The 22,208-nt window shown below is 44.4% G+C and overlaps 1 pseudogene; it reads left to right on the top strand.

The window, feature by feature from the left end:
- The first annotated feature begins 20,164 nt into the window (after positions 1 to 20,164).
- Positions 20,165 to 21,886, top strand: LOC136507565 (patatin-like protein 1; annotated as a pseudogene).
- The last annotated feature ends 322 nt before the right edge of the window (positions 21,887 to 22,208 follow it).

The raw sequence follows: 22,208 nt of genomic DNA, 5'->3' as shown, positions 1-22,208 counted from the left end.
CCTATCTGATTTTACAATACTCATACTTACCCCTGACTGATCTCCTTGTCTTTCTTTTAGGAACAAGATTCCCCGAACAGCCTATTTTCCTTTGCCATTGACATTTCTGACGACGATGGAGAGGAAACAAGTTCTTTCCTTGCACTGGGAACAATATCGGCAGAGACTAAATCCAAGTTGGAAACCCTCCTGAACTTGCTACAGCAAAGTACCGCCCAACTGGTAGATGACTCGGACCCCGCAAAGGCAATTTTCAAAACAATTCGTGGCCAGGTCCCCGCCGATGTTGAAGAAATACTCTTCCCAGCAGCTCACTTAGAAAGCCGTCAACTGCAATATCAACGGGCTGCTCAGCGCATTGCCGATAGAGCAGCTCAAGCTCAACTTAAAGGAGAGATGCTACAACTGAAACAACTCGCTGATGAGAAGCACAAGGGCATCGTCAACTTGCAGACTTCGGGTGCTACACTTAAGCAGAAAATCTTGGATCTATCGGCAAGGAAAGCAGCTCTATTGGCTGAATTGAAAGAAATCGATGCAGCCTTAACTCATGCTCAACAAGAAGAAAGCCAGCTACCCAATACCGTCAAAGCCCTTCAGCAAGAAAGAGATATCCAAGCTCGCAAAGCTTTAGCCATGAAGAAGAAACTCAAGCCTGTGGAGGGTGCTGCCGATGACGATATCAAAGAAATGGAAGAAGCCGACCAGATTCGCCTGCGTGCGATATTAGCTATCCAGTCCTTGCTGAACGTGTAATCTTATTTATTGTATCGGCACTTTATAAGACATTGATACTCTTGCATAATTCCAGCCGATAGTATTGTTATCGGCACTTATACTCTTATGCATCTGTCCAGATACTAGGGTAATATTTTTTTAAGTATTTTCCATTTAACGCTCTGGGAAACACAACCCCTTCGAGGGTTTCTAAAATATATGCATTACCAGGAATAGACTGATTTATCCGATATGGACCTTCCCAATTAGGAGACCACTTTCCAAACTTTGAACTTTTAGTCCCAATCGGTAAAATCAATTTCCAGACCAGATCTCCATCGGCAAACTCTTTTACTTTCACCTTCTTGTCATACCATCTAGCTACTCTTTTCTTATTTTCTTCAATACTAACTAAAGCCTTTAAACGATGACCCGCCACATCTTCCAACTCATCTTTCATAAGAGTATTATACTCATCGGCTGTCAGCTGATTTTGAGAACGTATTCGTCTAGAGCCAACCTTAATTTCCCAAGGCAACACTGCATCGTGTCCATATACTAACTGATAAGGCGTTACTTTGGTTGCACCATGGCATGACATCCGATATGACCATAAGGCTTCATTTAATACTGTATGCCACCTCCTAGGATTTTCTTCAATTTTGCGCTTAATGAGTTTGATGATCCCTTTGTTAGAAGCTTCAGCTTGACCATTAGCTTGAGCATAATATGGAGAAGAATTTAAAATTTTAATTCCCATACCCACAGCAAACTCATCAAATTCTCCTGATGTAAACATAGTGCCCTGATCGGTAGTGATAGTCTGAGGAATACCAAATCGGTAAACAATATGCTCTTTCACAAAATCAATCATATTGACCGATGTCACCTTTTTTAAAGGAATTGCCTCAACCCACTTTGTAAAATAATCGGTAGCAACCAGGATAAATTTATGTCCCTTACTCGATGGCGGATAAATCTGACCAATGAGATCAATAGCCCATCCCCGGAACGGCCATGGTTTGATTATAGGATTCATAGCCGACGCAGGCGCTCTTTGAATATTACCAAACCTTTGACACCCCTGGCATCCCTTAAAATATTTAAAACAATCTTCAAGAATAGTCGGCCAATAGTACCCATTCCTTCTGATCATCCATTTCATCTTGAAAGCCGATTGATGTGCCCCACATACTCCTTCATGAATTTCACTCATCAAGCTTTTCGATTCATCATTGTTAACACATCTGAGTAAAACTCCATCTATAGTTCGATAATATAATTCATCATCGAGGAGCACATATTTGGTAGCTTGGAACCTTACACGTCTCTCAACCCTTCTACCTGGATCCTTTAAATAATCGACAATCTCTTTCCTCCAGTCATCGGTATCAACTGCCGATGTTAGCACTTCCTGAATAGGCTGATACCCTGAAGCATGCTGAGCTAATCGATTAGCTTCCTCATTATGCAATCGAGAGATATGTTCAAGACGAAAATCTCTAAATCCTTTCAATAATTGCAAACACTTTTCATAATACGAAATCAAGGCTTCACTTCGGCATTCATAACTTCCAGCCAATTGATTTATAACTAGCATAGAATCACCAAAGATTTCAACAACATCGGCACGTATCTCCTTCAGCAATTCTAACCCTTTTATCAAGGCTTGATATTCAGCTTGATTGTTTGTTGCTGTAGCAACAATCGGCAATGAAAACTCATACTTTTTCCCTTGAGGTGAAATTAACACAATGCCGATACCTGCTCCTTCACCACATGTGGACCCATCGAAGAAAAGTGTCCAGGGAGCAATCCCCAGAGAATCCACCGTGTTACAATGCTGAGTGACAAAATCAGCCATCACTTGCCCTTTAACTGCCTTAGTTGATTTGTAGCGTAGTTCAAATTCTGATAATGCTAAAATCCACTTGCCGATTCTACCACTTAATATCGGCATCGACAACATATACTTGACCACATCGTCTTTGCATATGACCGTACATTCGGCAGATAACAAATAATGCCTTAATTTGATACAAGAAAAGTATAAGCACAGACACAATTTCTCGATAGCCGAATACCTCGTCTCAGCATCCACTAATCTTCTGCTCAAATAATAAATAACCCGTTCTTTCCCTTCAAATTCTTGAATAAGAGCTGAACCGATAACTGCATCATCAGCTGACAAATATAACCTGAAAGGCTTCCCATGTTGAGGTGGAACTAGCACTGGAGGATTTGATAAATATTTCTTAATTTCATCAAGGGCTAATTGCTGTTCAACTCCCCATACAAATTCCTGATCAGCTTTCAATCTAAGTAATGGGCTGAAAGCCTTGATTTTACCCGATAGATTAGATATGAATCTTCTAATGAAATTAATCTTACCGATCAAAGATTGTAATTCAGTCTTATTGGCAGGAGCAATCACCTTGTTAATTGCATCAATAGACTTCCTACTGATTTCAATGCCCCGTTGATGCACCATAAAACCCAAGAATTGTCCTGCCGATACACCGAATGCACATTTATTAGGATTCATCTTCAATCCATGCTTCCTTGTGCACTCTAGTATCTTTCGCAGATCGGCTAAATGTGCTGTGATATCTCCAGACTTAATTACTACATCATCAATGTAGATCTCCACTAATGTGCCGATGTACTCATGAAAAATAAAGTTCATAGCCCTTTGATAAGTAGCACCGGCATTTTTCAGACCAAACGTCATGACTATCCACTCGAACAACCCCACATGTCCTGGACATCTGAAAGCAGTCTTGGGAATATCCTCCTCAGCCATGAATATTTGATTGTAACCTGCATTACCATCCATGAAGCTAATAATTTGATGTCCAGCCGCAGCATCAATCAACAAATCAGCAATCGGCATTGGATAACCATCCATTGGTGTGGCTTTGTTGAGATTCCTGAAATCAATACAAACGCGAAGTTTTCCATTTTTCTTATAAACAGGAACCACATTAGAGATCCACTCTGCGTATCGACATTGCCGAATAAACTTTGCTTCAATTAATTTAGTTATTTCGGCCTTAATGTCAGGAAGTACATTAGGGTTGCATCGGCGCGCTGGCTGCTGATGTGGCCGAAATCCAGATTTGATAGGTAACCGATGTTCAACTATCGATCGGTCTAATCCAGGCATCTCAGTATAATCCCAAGCAAAACAATCTTTATATTCTTTTAATAAATCTGTTACTCGCTGCTTACACTTGGAATCTAACTTAGCACTAATAAAAGTAGGTCTTGACCTATTACCATCACCAATATCTACTTCTACTAAATCATCTGCCGATGTGAACCCTTGACCTAATTTCCCATCATCGGCAAACCTATCCATTAAAACTCCTCTTCAGAACCGACTGCTTGGATCGGTGGAATTTCATAATCAGCAACTCTAAGGAACTCTTTTTCCCAAGCTTCTCCTGATATGCATTTAGTTCGCTCATAAGTATCTGATTCTGCCGATGCGATGATATAAGAAGAATCACCAGGGACGATCTCAATCTTATCCCCAATCCACTGTACGAGGCATTGATGCATTGTAGAAGGAACACAACAATTAGCATGAATCCAATCCCTCCCTAGAAGCAGATTATATGCACCCTTGCCGTTGATAACAAAGAACGTCGTTGGCAAGGTTTTGCTGCCGATGGTCAATTCCACGCACACTGCCCCTTTAGCCGGTGACACATTGCCTTCAAAATCTTTCAACATCATATCAGTTTTGGTCAAGTCTTGATCCCCCTTACCAAGTTTCCGATACATCACATAAGGCATAATATTAATCGCAGCCCCTCCATCAATAAGTACCTTAGACACAGGCTGCCCATCAACTCTGCCCTTCACAAATAAAGCCTTAAGATGCTGTCTCTCGTCATCGGCAGGTTTCTCAAAAACGGCCATCATTGGATCTAGTGTTAACTGAGCTACTTGATCAGAGAGAACAACTTCTTCCTCATTATCAGATAGTGCCAAAAACTCCATCGGCAACATGAATACCATATTAACATCTGCCGATGGACCCTTATTTTTGTGTTTTACCTGCCACTGCTGATGACCAGGCTTCTCATTGGAGGAATTTTCCTCCTGGTATAAATCCTCCTGACGCTCACGCTGCATCCTCCTCCTCTGCGTCTTTGTCAGACCCTCTGGGCACCATCGAGGAAACTTGGTTTTCCAAACCGGCTGATAACAAGTCCTAGTTAGTTCTACGCGACGTATATTAGGGTCCCTGTAGAATATCTCCTCATCGGGAACTCTTGCGTTTGCCATCTCCTCAAGCTCCTCTTGATTCCTTGGAAAATATCCAACGCGTTTACCAAGCCTCTCATGTATACTAAGTCTGCCCCCCAGCCGATCATGCACTGATGCTCTGCCTCTGATCGGCTTCGTTGATAGACAAACCCTGATTACCACGTTGAAACATCCTTTCTGAACGATTGACTCCGTAATAACCATTACACTCAGGGCAATTTTCAACAGTTGGCAATTTAATACCTTCTTCCCAGCAATGGATGAAGAACGGACATCTCCAATGATCTTTATGTCGATTCCACTCTTCCTGACGTCTCATTTCTTGCTGTTGCCGATATCGGTCATTATGTTGACGCCAACCCTCCTGCTGCCTTCGATGAGTAATCACAATGCCAGATCGAGGAGGTTTTTTGGAACTACTGCTTTCCCCTAGCAAACCCTTACTCTTTGCATCATCGGTAGTTATCCGATGTTGGGGGTCTACTGACGCGTTTTTCTCAGCAGCTTCTGATGTCAATACCTTGGTCTTTCCTTTGGCATCCAACATATTTGCTGGAAAGGGGTGTTGATCAATTTTCATCGGCTTCTGGGCCTTGGAAGTACCAAACTTAATTCCTCCCAGATTCAATAGCCGATTGTAACTGTTGCCTGAATACCTTGCACTCATTTGTACTGTGTGAAGTTGCATTGTGCCATTTGCAGTACAAGATCTTCTTCAACTCTTCTGCCGATGGGATCACATGATTAGGTGACAGCTTAATTTGGCCCTCTTGAAGCAGAAGATCAAATATTTTATCGGCCTTGGTGATATCAAAGGTAAACTTTTCTGGCTTCTTTTTGACCAAAGGGACATGATATCGGCTTTTTATTCTTAACCCACTCAGCTAAGCCGATAACTGGTTCTTCATCAGAGTCAGAATCTCCTACCTCTTCAACAAATGATACCTTTTTACTCCAGTTCTTTTTAGGTTCAAAAACCCTAGTGTCCTGATCAGAGATCCTTTGCACAAGATGACTGAGGCTTTCAAACTCCTGAGAAGCATATCTGTCCTTAAGATGCTGGCAATAACCCCTGGAAAGCCAAATCGGCAAGCTGCCGATCATCCAGCACCAGGCTGTAGCACTTATTTTTTACATCTCGTAGCCTCTGTACAAAGCTCTCTACCGATTCATCATTACGCTGTCTCAATTTTACTAAATCGGTAAGCTTCTTTTCATGGATTCCAGCAAAGAAATACTTGTGGAATTGCTTTTCTAGATCAACCCAGGTAATAATAGAATTTGGTGGCAATGAAATGAACCATGTAAATGCTGATCCAGACAAAGATGATGAAAATAATCGAACTCTTAACTCATCTCTGTTAGCTGCCTCTCCACATTGAATAATGAAGCGATTGACATGTTCCATTGTTGATGTATCATCTTGCCCAGAGAATTTAGTGAAATCCGGTACCTTGTACCGATTTGGGAGAGGAATTAAATCGTAAGCAGGAGGGTATGGAGTTCGATAAGAATAAGTATTGACCTTGGGCTTTATCCCAAACTGATCCTTCACAATTTCTGCTATCTTATCGGCCCAAAAAGCATCAGCCTCCTGCGGACGAACTGGTTGAATTTCTACAGGAGGTGCCTGCTGACATCCCTCCACATATCTTTGTAGCCCACGGTCTCCAGCAATCGGCATATTTGCCGCTACTTGTGGTCCATTAGCCTGTTGGAAAGGATTCATCGGCTGGACTGCCGATGCTTGATTCTGGAAACCAGCTTGCATATGACCTTGTTGAATCCCTGCAACCTGCTGATTTCGCTGAACTGTATGTTGAACAGGTAACTGTCCTGACCAATCATTATTAGAACTCATCGGTACAAAACTTACCGATGGCTGGTAATTTGCTGATATTGTTGGATAATTATAACCGGTTTGAGGTATGAACTGAACCCCAGTTTGACTCATAGCAGGGGCTTTCTGCTGCATCGGCAGTACGCTCGCCGATGGACTTGAATTGAATGTTTGAATCATAGGCATCTGGAAACCTCCTGGAGTTGGTTGTACAGAAGTAGTTGCGGCATATTGAGGCACTTGAGCCATCGGCGAAACAGCCGATGATATAGGCGCTCTTCCTGCTGCATCAAATACTTGAGGTAATCTAGGATTGAAAGCAGATGACTCTGGAGGCATGCCATATCCCCACCAATTAGTAGGAATCTGATTGTTCTGAGACACAGGGCCTGACATAGCTGATGCCGATAGATCTGTATTAAGCTGAACTCGCCCTCCTGGTAACACCTGATCTGATTGTATCGGTGTAGATTGTATATTAGGTGAGCCCTGCCAATACTGGAGGGGAAGTACCTTCTGTACCCATAACGGCCGAAGGAGCCGATGGAGTTTTGACAGATGCCGGCTCTGGTTGATGATAGGCAGGCCCAACGTAATGTGGTGCCGCTTGTCCTTCTTTGAGAGTTCGAACCACAGCATTATGAACAGTGTTGGATAGCACATTGGAATGATTAATCAAAGCATGATTTACTGCAGAATTAACCATCTCTTGAAGTTTACCAGGATTGGAGTCAAAGGTAACCTGCCGAGGTAACGGCAAATCTTGCTTCTGGATGACTTGTCCACTCTTGTTCAAGCTAAACGATCTCAGACAAAGCTGCTTGTATTCTTCTACAGCCTTTTCCATAGCCTGCCTCTGTTCTTCCTTGAGATCTTCTTCTGATACTGCGATGATGTTCCCTGGATCGATCTCGGAATTGAACATATTGATTGATTTGTCCCACCGGGCGTGCCAAAAGATGTGTTGATGCAAAAGTGGATCTGCAAACACAAAGGGCTAATACCCGAATCGATATCCAAAGCGTGCCAGTCGATTTGACCTGCTAATCGACAAGGATGAAGATACGAACACTTTGGTCCTGACAACAGCGATACGCCCGGAAGTCACGGCCAAGAGGTGCTCACGCGGAACTCGAGAATCGCCGAAGATCGCACTGAAGCGATGCAGCTCGCCGAATCAATGAGAACTCGTAAAAAGAAAAGTATGCAAATTGACGAAGTCGCCGAAAAGTAGATGCAAATAGGAGTAAAAGTTGGTTTTGATATTGATTGATATATATTCTTACATTGCCCCTTACTCCATATTTATACCCTGATCTAAAGAGACACAACCAAACACAACTAGGATACCAATCCCACATCTAAGGAAACACGTGACTCTTACATGAATCATACTCTAACTAATATATAAAAAAGGAAATCAACTTCTATCTATTTCCCTGTCCGCCTCAATTACGATGGAAATCTCACCGTCCTCCTTTCCATCGGCATACTCCCTATTTCATCGGCAGTAGTCTTCAAGCCTTCCTTCATCGGCATATTCCCTGTTTCATCGGCAGTAGTCTTCAAACCTTCCTTCATCGGTATATTCCCTGTTTCATCGGCAGTAGTCTTCAAACCTCCTTTCATCGGCATCGACAATAACACCTCTAACTTCATTGGCAACGCCCGAATCCAAACTACCCTTTCCATCGACCATCACCAGCTATCGGCAACTATCTTCACAAGCTGGCTTCCATCGGCTATCAAAGTACACAGTAACTTCCCCCTCACCGATTAGTCCATTCCGATCACCATCACGTACAAAAAACGGTGTCAACACAAACTCTTTGCCATTGTCACTTTTTATCTTCTTGAGCTTCACTTCAAATTCATTTTGAGCTCTCTTGGCAAACTTCTTGAAACAAGATGCAACTTCAGATTTATCATGAAGGAAGAACACCCATGTATACCTTGAATAGTCATCCACAATCACAAGACAATAGAGATTTCCTCCCAAACTCTTGTATGTTGTTGGTCCAAATAGATCCATGTGAAGGAGTTCTAGCACTCTTGTGGTTGACATGAAAGCTTTGGTTGGATGAGTGTTTGCAACTTGCTTGCCGGCTTGACATGCACTACAAGGCTTGTCCTTCTCAAACTTCACATCCTTCAACCCTCTCACCAAATCATTCTTCATAAGCTTCTTGAGTGAGCTCATCCCAACATAAGCAAGTCTTCTATGCCATAGCCACCCAAGTGTTGTTTTGGTGAATAGGCAAGTCTTCAAGTTTGCATCTTCGGAGGTGAAGTCAACTAGATATAAGTTGTTGTATCTAAATCCATTGAATATCACTTGTTTGTCATCTACTTTGGATACAACAACCTCCTTCTCGGTGAATAAGCATTGGAAGCCAAGATCACACAATTGCCCAACGGATAGCAAGTTGAAACTCAATGAGGCAACATAGAGCACATTGGAGATGGAATGATCATTTGATATTGCCACTTTGCCCAATCCTTTAACCTTGCCCTTTGAATTATCTCCAAAAGTTATTTTCTCTTGTCCATCTACCTCTTCATCTAGTGAGGTGAACATACGAGGATCACCGGTCATATGTTGAGTGCAACCACTATCAATAACCCAATGACTTCCACCGGTCTTGTAGTTCACCTACACACAAGAGATTCAAGCTTTAGGGATCCAAACTTGTTGAGGGCCCTTCACCTTCTCAACAAGTGACTTAGCCACCCAAATCTTCTTAGGCCTACTCTTGTTGGGGGGTCCTAAGAACATGACTTTCATCTTTCCACTAGAATCTTTTCTAAGCATGTAGTGAGCATTGAAAGCAAAGGGTCTAGCATGCTTGGGCAAGGGTTGTGGTGGTGGAGTTTGACACTCATGAGCAAAGTGGCCTTCTTGTCCACACTCAAAGCATCTCTTTGGCTTTAGCTTTAGGCTTTGATTGTTGATGTTGAGCTTGAGCCTTCTTCTTCTCTACACTTGCCATATATCCAATGCCACTTCTATCCATCTTCATGACGGTATTCATGAGTAGCTCACTTTGGAGATGCTTGCCTCCTAGCAAACTTGCTCAATCCCACCTTGAGATGCTCTTTCTCCATCTTGAGCTTCTTGTTCTCTTCCTTGAGAATATCATTGTTCTTCTCTTCCTTGAGTTTCTTGTTTTCTTCTTTGAGCTTCTCATTCTCAAGGATCAACTCTTTGTCATGATCAAGAGTTTCTAGCACAATGGTGTTGTGACTTTTCATCTCTTCAAGATCTTTCATGAGCTTCTCATGGTCACTCTTGAGCTTGACATACTCATCATAGTCATTGCACTCAACCACTTGCTTGCCTTTGCTACTAGATCCATGCTCAATGCTCTCATCAATTAAATCATCACATGAGGTAGCTATATCAATCTTAACAACATGGTTAGTAGCATCATGTGGCTCATTTGGTAAGAATTCTGGTGCAATAACAAGGGTATCATAATTGATCTTTAGAGTTGTATATTCATCTTTTAGCTTGTTGTGACTAGTGATAAGCTCATTGTGCACCCACTCAAGTTTATCATGTTTATCTTTAAGCTCTTTCTTAGAAGATTTGAGCTCCTTGAGTTTGGATGATATAGAATCATTTGTTTCTTTGAGCTCATCATTAGCCTTTTCTAATGTATCACACTTAGCTAAGAGTGAATCATTTTTAGCATCAAGTTTTTCATTTGTAGCTCTACTCTTTCTAATGATCTTAGTGTATTTTCTTAATATTTTGACAAGATCATCATATGTGGGTGAATCATCATCGCTATCACTATCATCATCACTAGCTTGCTCATCATCACTACTATCATCACTCTTAGTTACCTTGCGTTCACCCTTGGCCATAAGGCATAGGTGTGTAGAGGATGATGGCGATGGTGGCGGTGAGGATGCAAGATCAATAGCAATGGCGGCCACCTTCTCATTGTCACTCTCATCATCGGATGATCCACTTGATGAATCAATGTCCGTGAGCCAATCACCGACAATATAGGCCTTGCCACTCTTCTTCTTCTTGTAGAAGTCTCTCTTTTTGCCATCTCTCTTCTTGTATGGCTTGTTCTTTTTCTTTTCATCTTCATCACTTGAATCATCTTTCTTGCCCTTGTTCTTGAACTTGTCTTTCTTGGGCTTTGTGCATTGATGAGCTAGGTGACCAAGTTCACCACAATTGTAGCAATCCATCTCGGAGATTGGCTTTCTTCTTGAGCTAGTGAAGAACTTCTTCTTCTTGCCATCAAACTTGATGCCACTCTTGTTTAGCTTCTTTAGCATCTTGGTGGTCTTCTTCACCATGAGAGCAAGACTTTCTTCATCATCTTCATCACTTGAGCTCTCATACTCAAGTCTTGCCTTGCCCTTATCTTGGCTAGCTTTGAATGCTAAGTCCTTCTCTTTCTTCTTTGTAGAGGATGAGCCATCTTGTGGCGTGATGTGCATGTACATCTCATGAGCATTGATCTTTCCCAAGATTTGTGTCGGTGTAGCGGCGGAAAGATCACCTTGATGTAGCACGGTCACAATGTGCCCATATTTGTCAATGGGGAGGACACTCAAGATCTTTCTCACAACATCGGATGGTGACATTTGAGTAAGTCCAAGCCCATTGACCTTCCTCTACAAGAACATTTAAACGAGAATACATTTCATTAGCACTTTCTTTGGGAAGCATCTCAAAAGAATTTAGCTTTTTAATCACAAGATGATAGCGTTCCTCACGCTCACTCTTGGTTCCCTCATGGAGCGCACAAACGTCCGACCATAGTGCATGGGCGTCTTTGTGGTTCCTTACACGATTAAACACATCTTTGCAAAGGCCTCTAAAGATGGTGTTGCGAGCCTTTGCATTCCATTTTTCATAGTTTACTTCATCGCCTTGAAGTTGTGCGGCATTCTTAGGTGTTGGGAACCCTTGAGAGGCGGCTCTAAGAATTCCAACATCTAGAGCTTCTAGGTAAGCCTCCATGCGAATTTTCCAATATGGAAAATCATCCCCCTCGAAGATAGGAGGAGGTCCATCCCCATGAGACATCTTGCTCTAAGCGGTTAGGCTTAAAAAATGTGAGCACGAGGCTCTGATACCAATTGAAAGGATCAAGATGCCCAAGAGGGGGGGGTGAATTGGGCTAATTCTAAATTTTCTTGCAATAATCAAATCCTACGGATAGCCCAATTAACCCCTTGTGCCTAGAAAAGTGTTTCTATCAAATCAATGCACAAATGACTTGCACCCTATGTTCCAAACTTACTCTAGCATAGCAATTCTATGAATGTAAAACAAGTATTGAATTGCTCAAAGTAAATACTCAAAGTAAGTGCTCAAAGTAAATAGGGAGAGAAAGGAACGCAGCGATGTTTTGCCGAGGTATCGGAGAGTCGCCACTCCCCACTAGTCCTCGTTGGAGCACCCGCGCAAGGGTGTAGCTCCCCCTTGATCCGCGCAAGGATTCAAGTGCTCTCTACTGGGTTGATTCTTCGACACTCCGTCATGGCGAATCACCCAAAGCCGCTCACAACTTGAGTTGGGTCACCCACAAGCTCTGCCGGGTGAATCACCAAGCTCCCAATCACCACCAAGCCATCTAGGTGATGGCGATCACCAAGAGTAACAAGCACGAACTCTCACTTGACCACGCGAAGCCTAATGAGAAGATGGATGCACACTTGTCTACTCTTGATTCACTAATGAGGTTTCACTCTTAGGATTCTCAAATCACAAACACCTCACTAGGACCTTGCTCTTCTTGGCACTCACAAACGTGTTTCTCAGCTGTTGGAATGAGCAAAAGTGACTCCACTCATGAGTGGAGCTTCTATTTATAAGCCAGCCTAAAAAACGAACCGTTATGAGCTTCTGCGGGACGACCGGACGCTCCGATCGTGATGACCGGACGCTCCGGTCAGTTCAACCGCGAACCAGTATTAAAGAGTCGACCGAACGCTGGCAGGGTCCGGTCAGCACTGACCGGACGCGTCCGGTCGCATAAAACCCTTACTGGAACCTTACTGGACTCGACCGGACGCTGAACCCTCAGGGTCCGGTCAGCACTGACCGGACGCGTCCGGTCACTCTTTCCCAAGTCTGGACCCTTACTGGAGTCGACCGGACGCTGGCCCTCAGCGTCCGGTCACATGACCTTCCAGCGTCCGATCACACCAGACTTGTTCACCTCAGTCAAATGAACTGACCGGACCCTGCGGCCAGCGTCCGGTTGCACCGGAGCCAGCGTCCGGTCAGTGTTTGACCCTCCATTCACTTCCAACTTTCAAACATATGTGAATGAAGTTTGCTCCAAAGGATCTTAGGCATTCATAGGAGCTACCTAGAGCTAGTTTTAACAAGTGTGCACCACACCTAACTCACTAGACTCAACTAGGTCAAGCTACCCGTTCATACCCCCCTTCATAGTACGGCCAAAGGAAAAACAAAGTCCTAAACTACTCTAAGTGTCTCTCCAACTTCAATCGACACTTAGAACTAGTCATCCTTAACCTTGTCGTCCATCCTTTGAAAACCGAAACGATTTCCATCGTAGGGGCATGACAACCTCGATTGCCCAATCGATCTCCATTACCATGACCTAACTTAATTGCCTCTGCAAAACACACGTTAGTCATAGTAATCTTGTATTGACATTAATCACCGAAATCCACTTAGGGGCCTAGATGCTTTCAACCGTAGTAAGAACTAGAACATAAAAGATGGTAAAATGGTTCTGGTTGCTTACCAATTGCTTGAAAGTAGCATAGGTGCTTACATAGCATGGTTAGTTAAAGAACTAATGATGACTGCTAATAAAAGTTTGAATATAAGGATGCACGTTTAGTAATGCTTCCTGCAATACAATAACCCACAAGCCAAATAGCCTTGCATATCCTTAGAGTCTTTTATTTTCCTCCTCTCAGGTAAGTATTGCTGAGTACAATCGAGTACTCAGGGTTTTATTCCCCTGTTGCAGGTGACATGTGAATGCTAGGGCTGACACTTGTGTGTGGAAACCTCCTGGTGGGCTCAACGAGGATTTCCTTACGATGCGGACATAGAGTTATTTATAACTTTCACCCAAAAATGTTTTACAAAGGAAAGAATTATAATCTGTTATCATTCCATGTATATAGATGCTCCTCATGTTATCGTTTGAACTTGTCATTACCTAAATTTTGGTTTCTGCTAAAAACTCTGATAATATTGTTATATTCTGCTGTTATAATCAATTGAGGTAATATTCTTCTGTTGTATTAAGAGATGTAAGAAATGACTAAAAATGTTGTAAGCTTTTATCCTCTCATTTATGATCCTGATGGAAAAATATGGATTTTCGAGTTCTCTCTTGTGATGTGCTCGATAGAACTGCATAGTTAAGTGCTCTCTCTTGGGTACTTAGTGTCTAATGGAAGACAAGTACCCTTAGGAGGGCATTAGATTAGACGGTTCTACCACAGGTGGTATAAGAGCATAAATGAGGGAATAAAGTTTCGAAACTCTTTTCTAAACTAAAATTTGAGAACCTATTTTTGCAAAAGGTTAGGACATTTGCATATAAGTAGCCCTATTGTTATTGTTAAGTATCCAGAATACATTTAACTAGGTTTTTTCTCCGGTGGACTGACTCTCGCGTAGTATAAATTCTTTAAGTCCATCGCGTTGGTATTGCCTTGGTTGTGTGCCCGTATTGCTTACAGGTGCGCCATCCATAGAGCCAACTGTTAGGAAATATTTCTATTAGGAAATATGGCTGTGCATAGCGACCGTAATAAAAACTTACTTGCTCCATATGTAATCAATAGTACAAAGCTTGGTAATTATTTGTATCTTCCCTCAACTGTGTCTATACCCATTGAGCTCTCAGGCTCTTGTCATAGACCACAGAGCCAACTGTTGCTTTTGCAGCTCAACATCCTAAAAGTAGCATGTCATCCTCTGAGGGGGTGTTTGGTTCTTTAGCCCCTCCTAAAATTACTATCACATTGAATGTTTATATACTAATAAAGAGCATTAAACATAGATTAATTACAAAATCAATTACACCGTTGGAAGCTAATTTGCGAGACGAATCTATTAAGCCTAATTAGCCCACGATTTGACAATATGATGCTACAGTGAACATGTGCTAATGATGGATTAATTAAGCTTAATAGATTCGTCTCGTGAATTAACTTCCATCTGCGTAATTAGTTTTATAATTAGCTCATGTTTAATTTTCCTAATTAGCATCCGAATGTTCGATGTGACATCAACTAGACTTTAGTCCCTGGAACCAAACACCCCCTCAGAGTCTCTTCCGTCGTCCATCAAATCCACAGGACCAAAGCAGTAGCAACCTAAACTCTTTCCTCCCTGCTCCCTGGATTGTTATGATACTCTCTCTTCATCCTAAAACTAGAAAATTACCCCCAAGCAAATAGCATGGGTAGCTAGTTTGCTTATTGTAGTATTTAGGTTTTTTATCTGATTATCTTTTTTGCAAATAGTTTTGTTTGCCATGGCTTTTCAAAGATGTAGATTTGTTGGCCAAGGAGAAGACAATAATGCCTTCGCCAAAACAAGAGCTTTTCGAAGTGTTGGTTTTAACTCAATAACGAAAACAACTTTGTTTAAAGAGTAGAGGATGATGAGCTTATGACTCGTCAAGTTAATATTTCAGTTGTGCTGCTGATGGTGGCTTCGACAATGCTGCTGCTTGTGCAGCTGATGGCGACTCCGATGACCATCATGGCCACCCGCACACTGCAGCAGGAGGAGGGTATACCACCCCGTCATATTCTTAAACACGATTGCGAGGGAGTTTGCCAATCCCTGTGGGATACACCCTGCAGCCAATCCTATGTTATTATATCGTCCTTCTCGTATCTCCTTGGTTGCCAATGCGTTAAACAACTTTGCATGATTAGGTAAACTCGTGATGATGGCAGCTTCTTTTTTGGCGCTTGATGAAGTCACCCCACGTACAACGCCATGTATACACTTTATTCGTTCCCTAGAACACATCACTACTCCAGAAAGTTCATCATCGTTGGTTCCAGACCTTCCTTCACCGTCAGTTTTGATCATCGTTAGTGAACATTGTTGGTGATAGTCATTGTTGGTCACCGCTAGTTTCTAACCATCAGTGTCATTGTTCATCACTGTTGGACCAACATTCAATCTGGTGGTGCTGCCGTTATCATCACCCGCCGCGTCGGTATTCGATCCGACAGCGATGTGGAGACACCAATGCTGGTCTAGCGTACCATCTGGCAGTGATGATGTAGGCATCAACATCGAACTGGCATAACATCTAGCAGTAATGGGGGAGGCATCAATGACGGTCGAGCGTGCCATCGAGCGGTGATGATGATGGAGGCATCAAAGTTAGACATGCGTACCATCCAGTGGTGATGCTGTATACATCAACACCGGACAGTCATACCATCCGTCGGTGATGATGGATACATCAACACCGGATAGGTGTACCATATGGCGGTGATGATGGAGACATCAACATCGGTCCCACATTCCATCCGACGATGATGTAGGTACCAGCACAACTGGTCGGCGTTCCATCCAGCGGTAATGAGGGCGGCATCACTGTCATCGTTGCATTTGTTCTGGTGGTAATGTATTGTCTATTAACACTAGCGTTGGCACTGTACATCGTTGTTCATAATACAATTGTAATAATAATACAGAAACTTCATGGCTTACATCGCCAGCAACATCTATATACAGAGACAATGTATTGTATCCAAACAAACATCACCACAAAAACACAAATCCATACAACAAATCCAACCACAGCGACATATATAGTTTTTAGAACATAAACATGCATAAGATCATCCATAATGAGGACTTGGTCCATAATGAAACCGGCAAGCTCTTCCTACAATCCAGATATCTCCAAATCAGTCAGCTCCGCTGCAGATGACACTAGTGTTTGCAACACAAGAAAAAGATGGAACACAGTTAAGACACGCTTTGCTATACACAGAATTAGGTTGCTAGGTTGTCAATTGACTAAAGGGGCCAAGGGGGGCAATCTTTTAGCAAGAGTAGACATCTTCGATGAGGCTACACATGTAATGCATGACATTTGACATAGAACCCGCATTGATCATTGCCCATTGGCTGCGTGCGATTGAATCAGGCTAGACTACAGTGAACCCATATTTCCAAAATGGACATTAAACCTTGCTCTTTTTCTTATACTTGGCAAACGACCTATGTGGCAAGTTCATGACAGTGACATATGATGATCAAAACTAACTTACAAATAATCCTATCTATGTAGGAGTACTAGCTTGTCTTACTTGTTCAATGTGTCAATGAAGGGTTGGATATTCTCTCGTGGGCTCCTTCGAGAGTCGAAAACAGTGAGAGTGGCTCTCTCTAGGTTGATGTCAAGAAGGACATAATGGTTGTAGCATTCACAATGCCCTGCTGCCAATTAGGCTCAACCCTGAAATATGTAATAGAGTAGAAAATTAGGCAATTATATAACACACTTACTTGCAGTTGTAGGCTAGAAGTATGGAGGATTTGTCTTGCTAGGCAAGCAGGCCCTTTGTCACTTCATCGATGGTGGTAGTGTCACTTCATCAATTAGGCTCGAGAAGCCTATGTCAATCCCTCTCAACTGCATGTGCATGCCTCCTTCCTACAAAACAATGTGTAGTTGTAACAAAATCAACTCGGTGCTATAAAATGCATGTCGTAACGAAACTTATATGGTCCACAAGCTCGGGTTATGCATGTCGAGGGTGAACTTTTGGTAAAATTGATACAATGCCTTAAACTCAATCCACAATACATCTTTTCTCGCGTGAAAATGTCTACCCTTATATCTTGCCCGAACATGACACCGCTTTGTTGTCTGTACCAATCATGCAGCTGCCGCATTCTCGGTTGTAATTTTGGGTCTTGTCTAGGAGCCACCAAATCACACCCCTCCTTAAACTGCCATACAAGTGGTGCCTCCTCTCTATCCTACCTAAGCTCAAATTTTGCAAGTTCTTCCTCTGTCATTTTGTTTTCCTGCAAAAACAAGGGCCGTGCACTCATTTCATTTTCAAAGAATCAGCAGAGAAGACCGGCTTTGGGGGCATCTTCGATTCATCCTTCTTAGATGATTGAGTTGTACTCCTAGTAGATGGACCGATCTTGTGAGTCTTGGTTGGTGGTGGTGATGAAGTACTTGGTTCCCTGTTTCGTTGTGGTGATGGTGGTGTCATTGCTCTCCCCTATTGTCATCCTCATCGTCGTCACATTCTTAATCTGAGCCAAAGGATATGTAGCACTTGCACCAGGCAACAAAGGACCCTAAGTTCTGCCCAAGTGTCTTCCTATCCTCATCTTCGGGGAGATATAACTCAACTGCACAGTACCTGCCCTTAGCTAGTTCATCAATGCTCACCTTAGCGTACCCTACAGGCAATGGACGATTGTGCATCATGTCCCCTTTGCTAGAATTATGAGCCTGACCTATCACCACCTTGGTCTTAAAGAACTTGTCCCGCATGTTTAGCTTGCATGGTGTTGGCCTTGTGATCTTATCACCGGGGAACATGATAGATTGATGCATCTTCAAGAGGAAGCGGTGGGCTTCCACTGCTACTCTGTACCTGATCTAGGATGATGAGCCCATGGGAAACATCCTCATCTGTTGTCAACTCCTTGAGCACCGAGGTCTACTACAACTTTGTCAACCACTTCAGCTCAAGGGGCCCACTAACAACTAAGGTCCGGACATCTACATCCACTACCACGACTACATAGACTACACCAAGCACAGTTGAGGATTCGGTCACAAGCATTGGCCAAGAGGGGCTAAGGGAGCACTAGACGACCAACTACTTTGGAGGGTGAAGTCTTTTGCCCGACGCACATGAGGGAAGATTTGGAGGCTTCACAGCAACCTTTGGCTAAGACTACATCAACTGCGACAACTACACCCATTTCTGAAGAGAGGATGTGTCATCAAGGAGAGACTAATCTTGTGGTTGAACATGCCAACTCGTGCTGACATGAGGCACCATAAGGAGAGAGGAGAGGAAAGCTCAACTAGTTGCACGTTTGCTGATTTGGTGTCCTAGCGGATGGTCCGGTAGGAAGGGTCAGATGGTCCGTTAGAATATCGTTGACTCTGTCATGTTAAGCGGTCAACTAGGGTTTGACATTTTCTTTGGAACAGCCGGGGAGGCAACTCCTGATAGTTCGAGGGAACACAGAAATATCTAATTTCTTTTATTATGGTGAGGAATTGGGAACTGAATTTGGTCATTGCTTGTAGGGAGTAGGTTAGCACCTATTGAGTTTGGAGGTTTTCTTCTAGTTGATTTCTTGAGATCTTAGTCCGGATAAGGCTGTTGGATTGACATCAGTTGAAAGGAGACCTTCATAGGGTCCACAAGCTTGCTTCAGGGAAATTCATCATTGAGATTAGTGTTATGTTGAGAGATGCTCACTTCGTTAAAAAGCGTGACCATTGTAGGAAGAGAGCGGAGACAGAGATACCTCAGAGTATAAACAAGTCGAATCTCATACAAGTTTCGGGTAATTAGCGGGGTCCACATTGAGTATCGAGGAGGTGATGGTCAGAATATAGGGCTTCCAAGGGGTTTTTTTTGTTGCAAAGTTTAAATTTGGAACTATCGTCGTCGGATCATGACAAGAGTCGTCTCCATGTCTGTGCGCAGCCATATATATGGGGTTGCCTGCCGGGCTGCCGGGGTGCATGGCGCTGCCGCAACGAAGGGAGAGAGAGAGGGACCATGTTCATGTTGCTTGTTTGAGCTTGGGAGAGAGAGAGAAGGAACTTGGTTGCTGTTTGAGGGAGGGAGAGAGGGAGGATAGGGCCATGGATTCATGCCCTCTCGTGGCATCCATTATGTGGGTGCCACATGGATGCCCGAGCCCTGTCTGTCGTCCATCCTAAGTAAACATAACTACAAATAGGCCCCACGCAGGGAGGGAGGGCGGGAGAGAGAGAGAGAGGCATACGCCGATAGTGCCCAGGCTGCCAAGTTTCACTGGCAGGTTTTGATATGAACCGACAATAAAAATCATCTCGATTGTCACCGTTGGTTTTATTACAAAACGGCAGTGATATATTATCATAGCCATCTATATCTAATAGAACCAGCAATAAAAAGGAGGGTCGGTAAAAAAAGGTAATTGTATTAGGTGAAACCTGGCAACCTGGGCACTAAGATTTGTATTATTATTGACTCAAGTTGCGCCTTGGTCGTTCTCTGTCTACCTGCTACCAAAGGAACCGTGAAATAATCAAAATAAAGTCTATATTGCACAAGTGAAAAGTGAAAACAGATCCGGTTCCATCCCCGGCCTCTAGCTTCATAACAACTGGATCGTAGTATCCCCGTCTCCATTGCCATCGCCATCAGAGCTCCCTTCGACCGATCGATCTCTCCTGCCATGTTTTGGCGTCTCAAGTGTTGCCATCAACTCTACCGTGCGAGATCTGAGCTTCCAACTGTGCTTGCTGGCTCTTCGTGGCAGGGGCAGCTGAGGAAACGGGATGAATTCGAGGCGAGGACGAGGAGCTACTCATCCCGGCGTCGCGTGTACCACCCATGCAGCAGCGGAGCGGCGGGGGCGTGCCGTACCGTCGGTGACCGGGTGACGGTGCTGACCATCGACGGCGGCGGCATCCGTGGCCTCATCCCGGGCACTGTGCTCGCCTACCTGGAGGCCGAGCTGCAGAAGATCGACGGGCCGGAGGCGAGGCTGGCGGACTACTTCGACTACATCGCTGGGACGAGCACCGGCGGGCTCATCACGGCGATGCTGGCCGCGCCGGGACCAGGAGACGACAGCGGCCGCCCGCTCTTCGCCGCCGGGGACATCAAGCCGTTCTACCTGGAGCACGGTCCGCGCATCTTCCCTCAGAAGTGGAGCAGCCTCGCTTCCTCGTGGTGGGGCCCCAAGTACGACGGGGCGCACCTCCGCGACGTGGTCCGAGAAGTGCTCGGCGAGACGAGGGTGGGCGACACGCTCACCAACGTCGTCATCCCCACCTTCGACGTCAAGCTGCTGCAGCCCGTCATCTTCTCCACCTACGACGTACGTACACAGTCTCCACTCAAGTTCATGCCATGGTGTCTTTATGCGTTTTTCTGCACGCAGGCCAGGACCACGCCTCTGAAGAACGCGCTGCTCTCCGACGTCTGCATCGGCACGTCGGCGGCTCCGACCTACTTCCCGGCGCACTACTTCCAGACCCAAGACGGCGACGGAGGCAAGCGAGAGTACAACCTCATCGACGGCGGCGTCGCCGCCAACAATCCAGTAAGTAATAATGTACACACAGCAGCATGTATTTCATTCATGGTTGCGTTCCAGGCCATCGTCAAAGGTCGTACGCTTGCAGACCATGGTTGCCATGACGATGATCACGGAGGAGGAGATCATCGCCAAGGAAAAGGCGGCGCATTTCCTGCTCAAGACGCCGGAGGAAGACTGCGGCCGGTTTCTGGTGCTGTCCATCGGCACCGGCCTGACGTCCGACGCGGGGCTGTACACCGCGGAGGCGTGCTCCAGGTGGGGCAACCTCGGGTGGCTGCGCAGAAAGGACAAGACGCCCATCATCGACATATTCATGGCCGCCAGCTCCGACCTCGTCGACATCCACGTCGCCGTCAAGTTCCAGCTGCTCCGCAGCGAGAGGAACTACCTTCGCGTCCAGGACAACAGCGCGCTCGGCGGCGCAGTGGCTGCCGTGGACGCGGCGACGCCGGTGAACATGCGGAACCTCGTCGCCGTCGGCGAGCGCGTACTTGAGCAGCCGGTGTCGAGGGTCAACGTGGAGACCGGGACGTACGAGGAGGTAAAGGGAGAGGGGGTCCAATGCTCAGGCGCTCGCCGTCCTGGCCAGGCAGCTCTCGGAGGAGAAGACGGCGAGGGACAACCGACGGAATACTGGGGCTAGCCGGTGGCAGCATCGGGCGGCGATGAGGAACGCCGGTGGCTCACAAAGTCCCATGGCAAGAAAATTCGAGGGGCGCCACTTAAGACACGAGATCAATTAAATCCAGGATCATGTCACAATAAATTTGGTCTGTACATGTTGATCAAATAGAAGATTTTAATATTTGGTTGAAGATAGGAGTAGCTTGTTAATGTGCCGGCCTAGTAGTCGTATTTCGAAATGGCACCATGATTCTATATGTTGATGAAGGAGGCAAGATTAGGGGCCAATTCTTTTTATAAGGTTGGGAAGACATTAGACTTTGAAAGTAGATTATGCCTTCCTAGCATTTTTATGACATATATCAGCAAATCAATGTTATCATTTTTTCAACACAGGATGTCTACAATGACTTTAATAAGTATTTTTTCTATTCCATAAAG

This window comes from Miscanthus floridulus, chromosome 15 (assembly GCF_019320115.1).
Source record: "Miscanthus floridulus cultivar M001 chromosome 15, ASM1932011v1, whole genome shotgun sequence".
Classification (NCBI taxonomy): domain Eukaryota; kingdom Viridiplantae; phylum Streptophyta; class Magnoliopsida; order Poales; family Poaceae; genus Miscanthus; species Miscanthus floridulus.
Note: the sequence above shows the minus strand (reverse complement) of the source record. Positions and strands in the feature narration are given on the sequence as shown.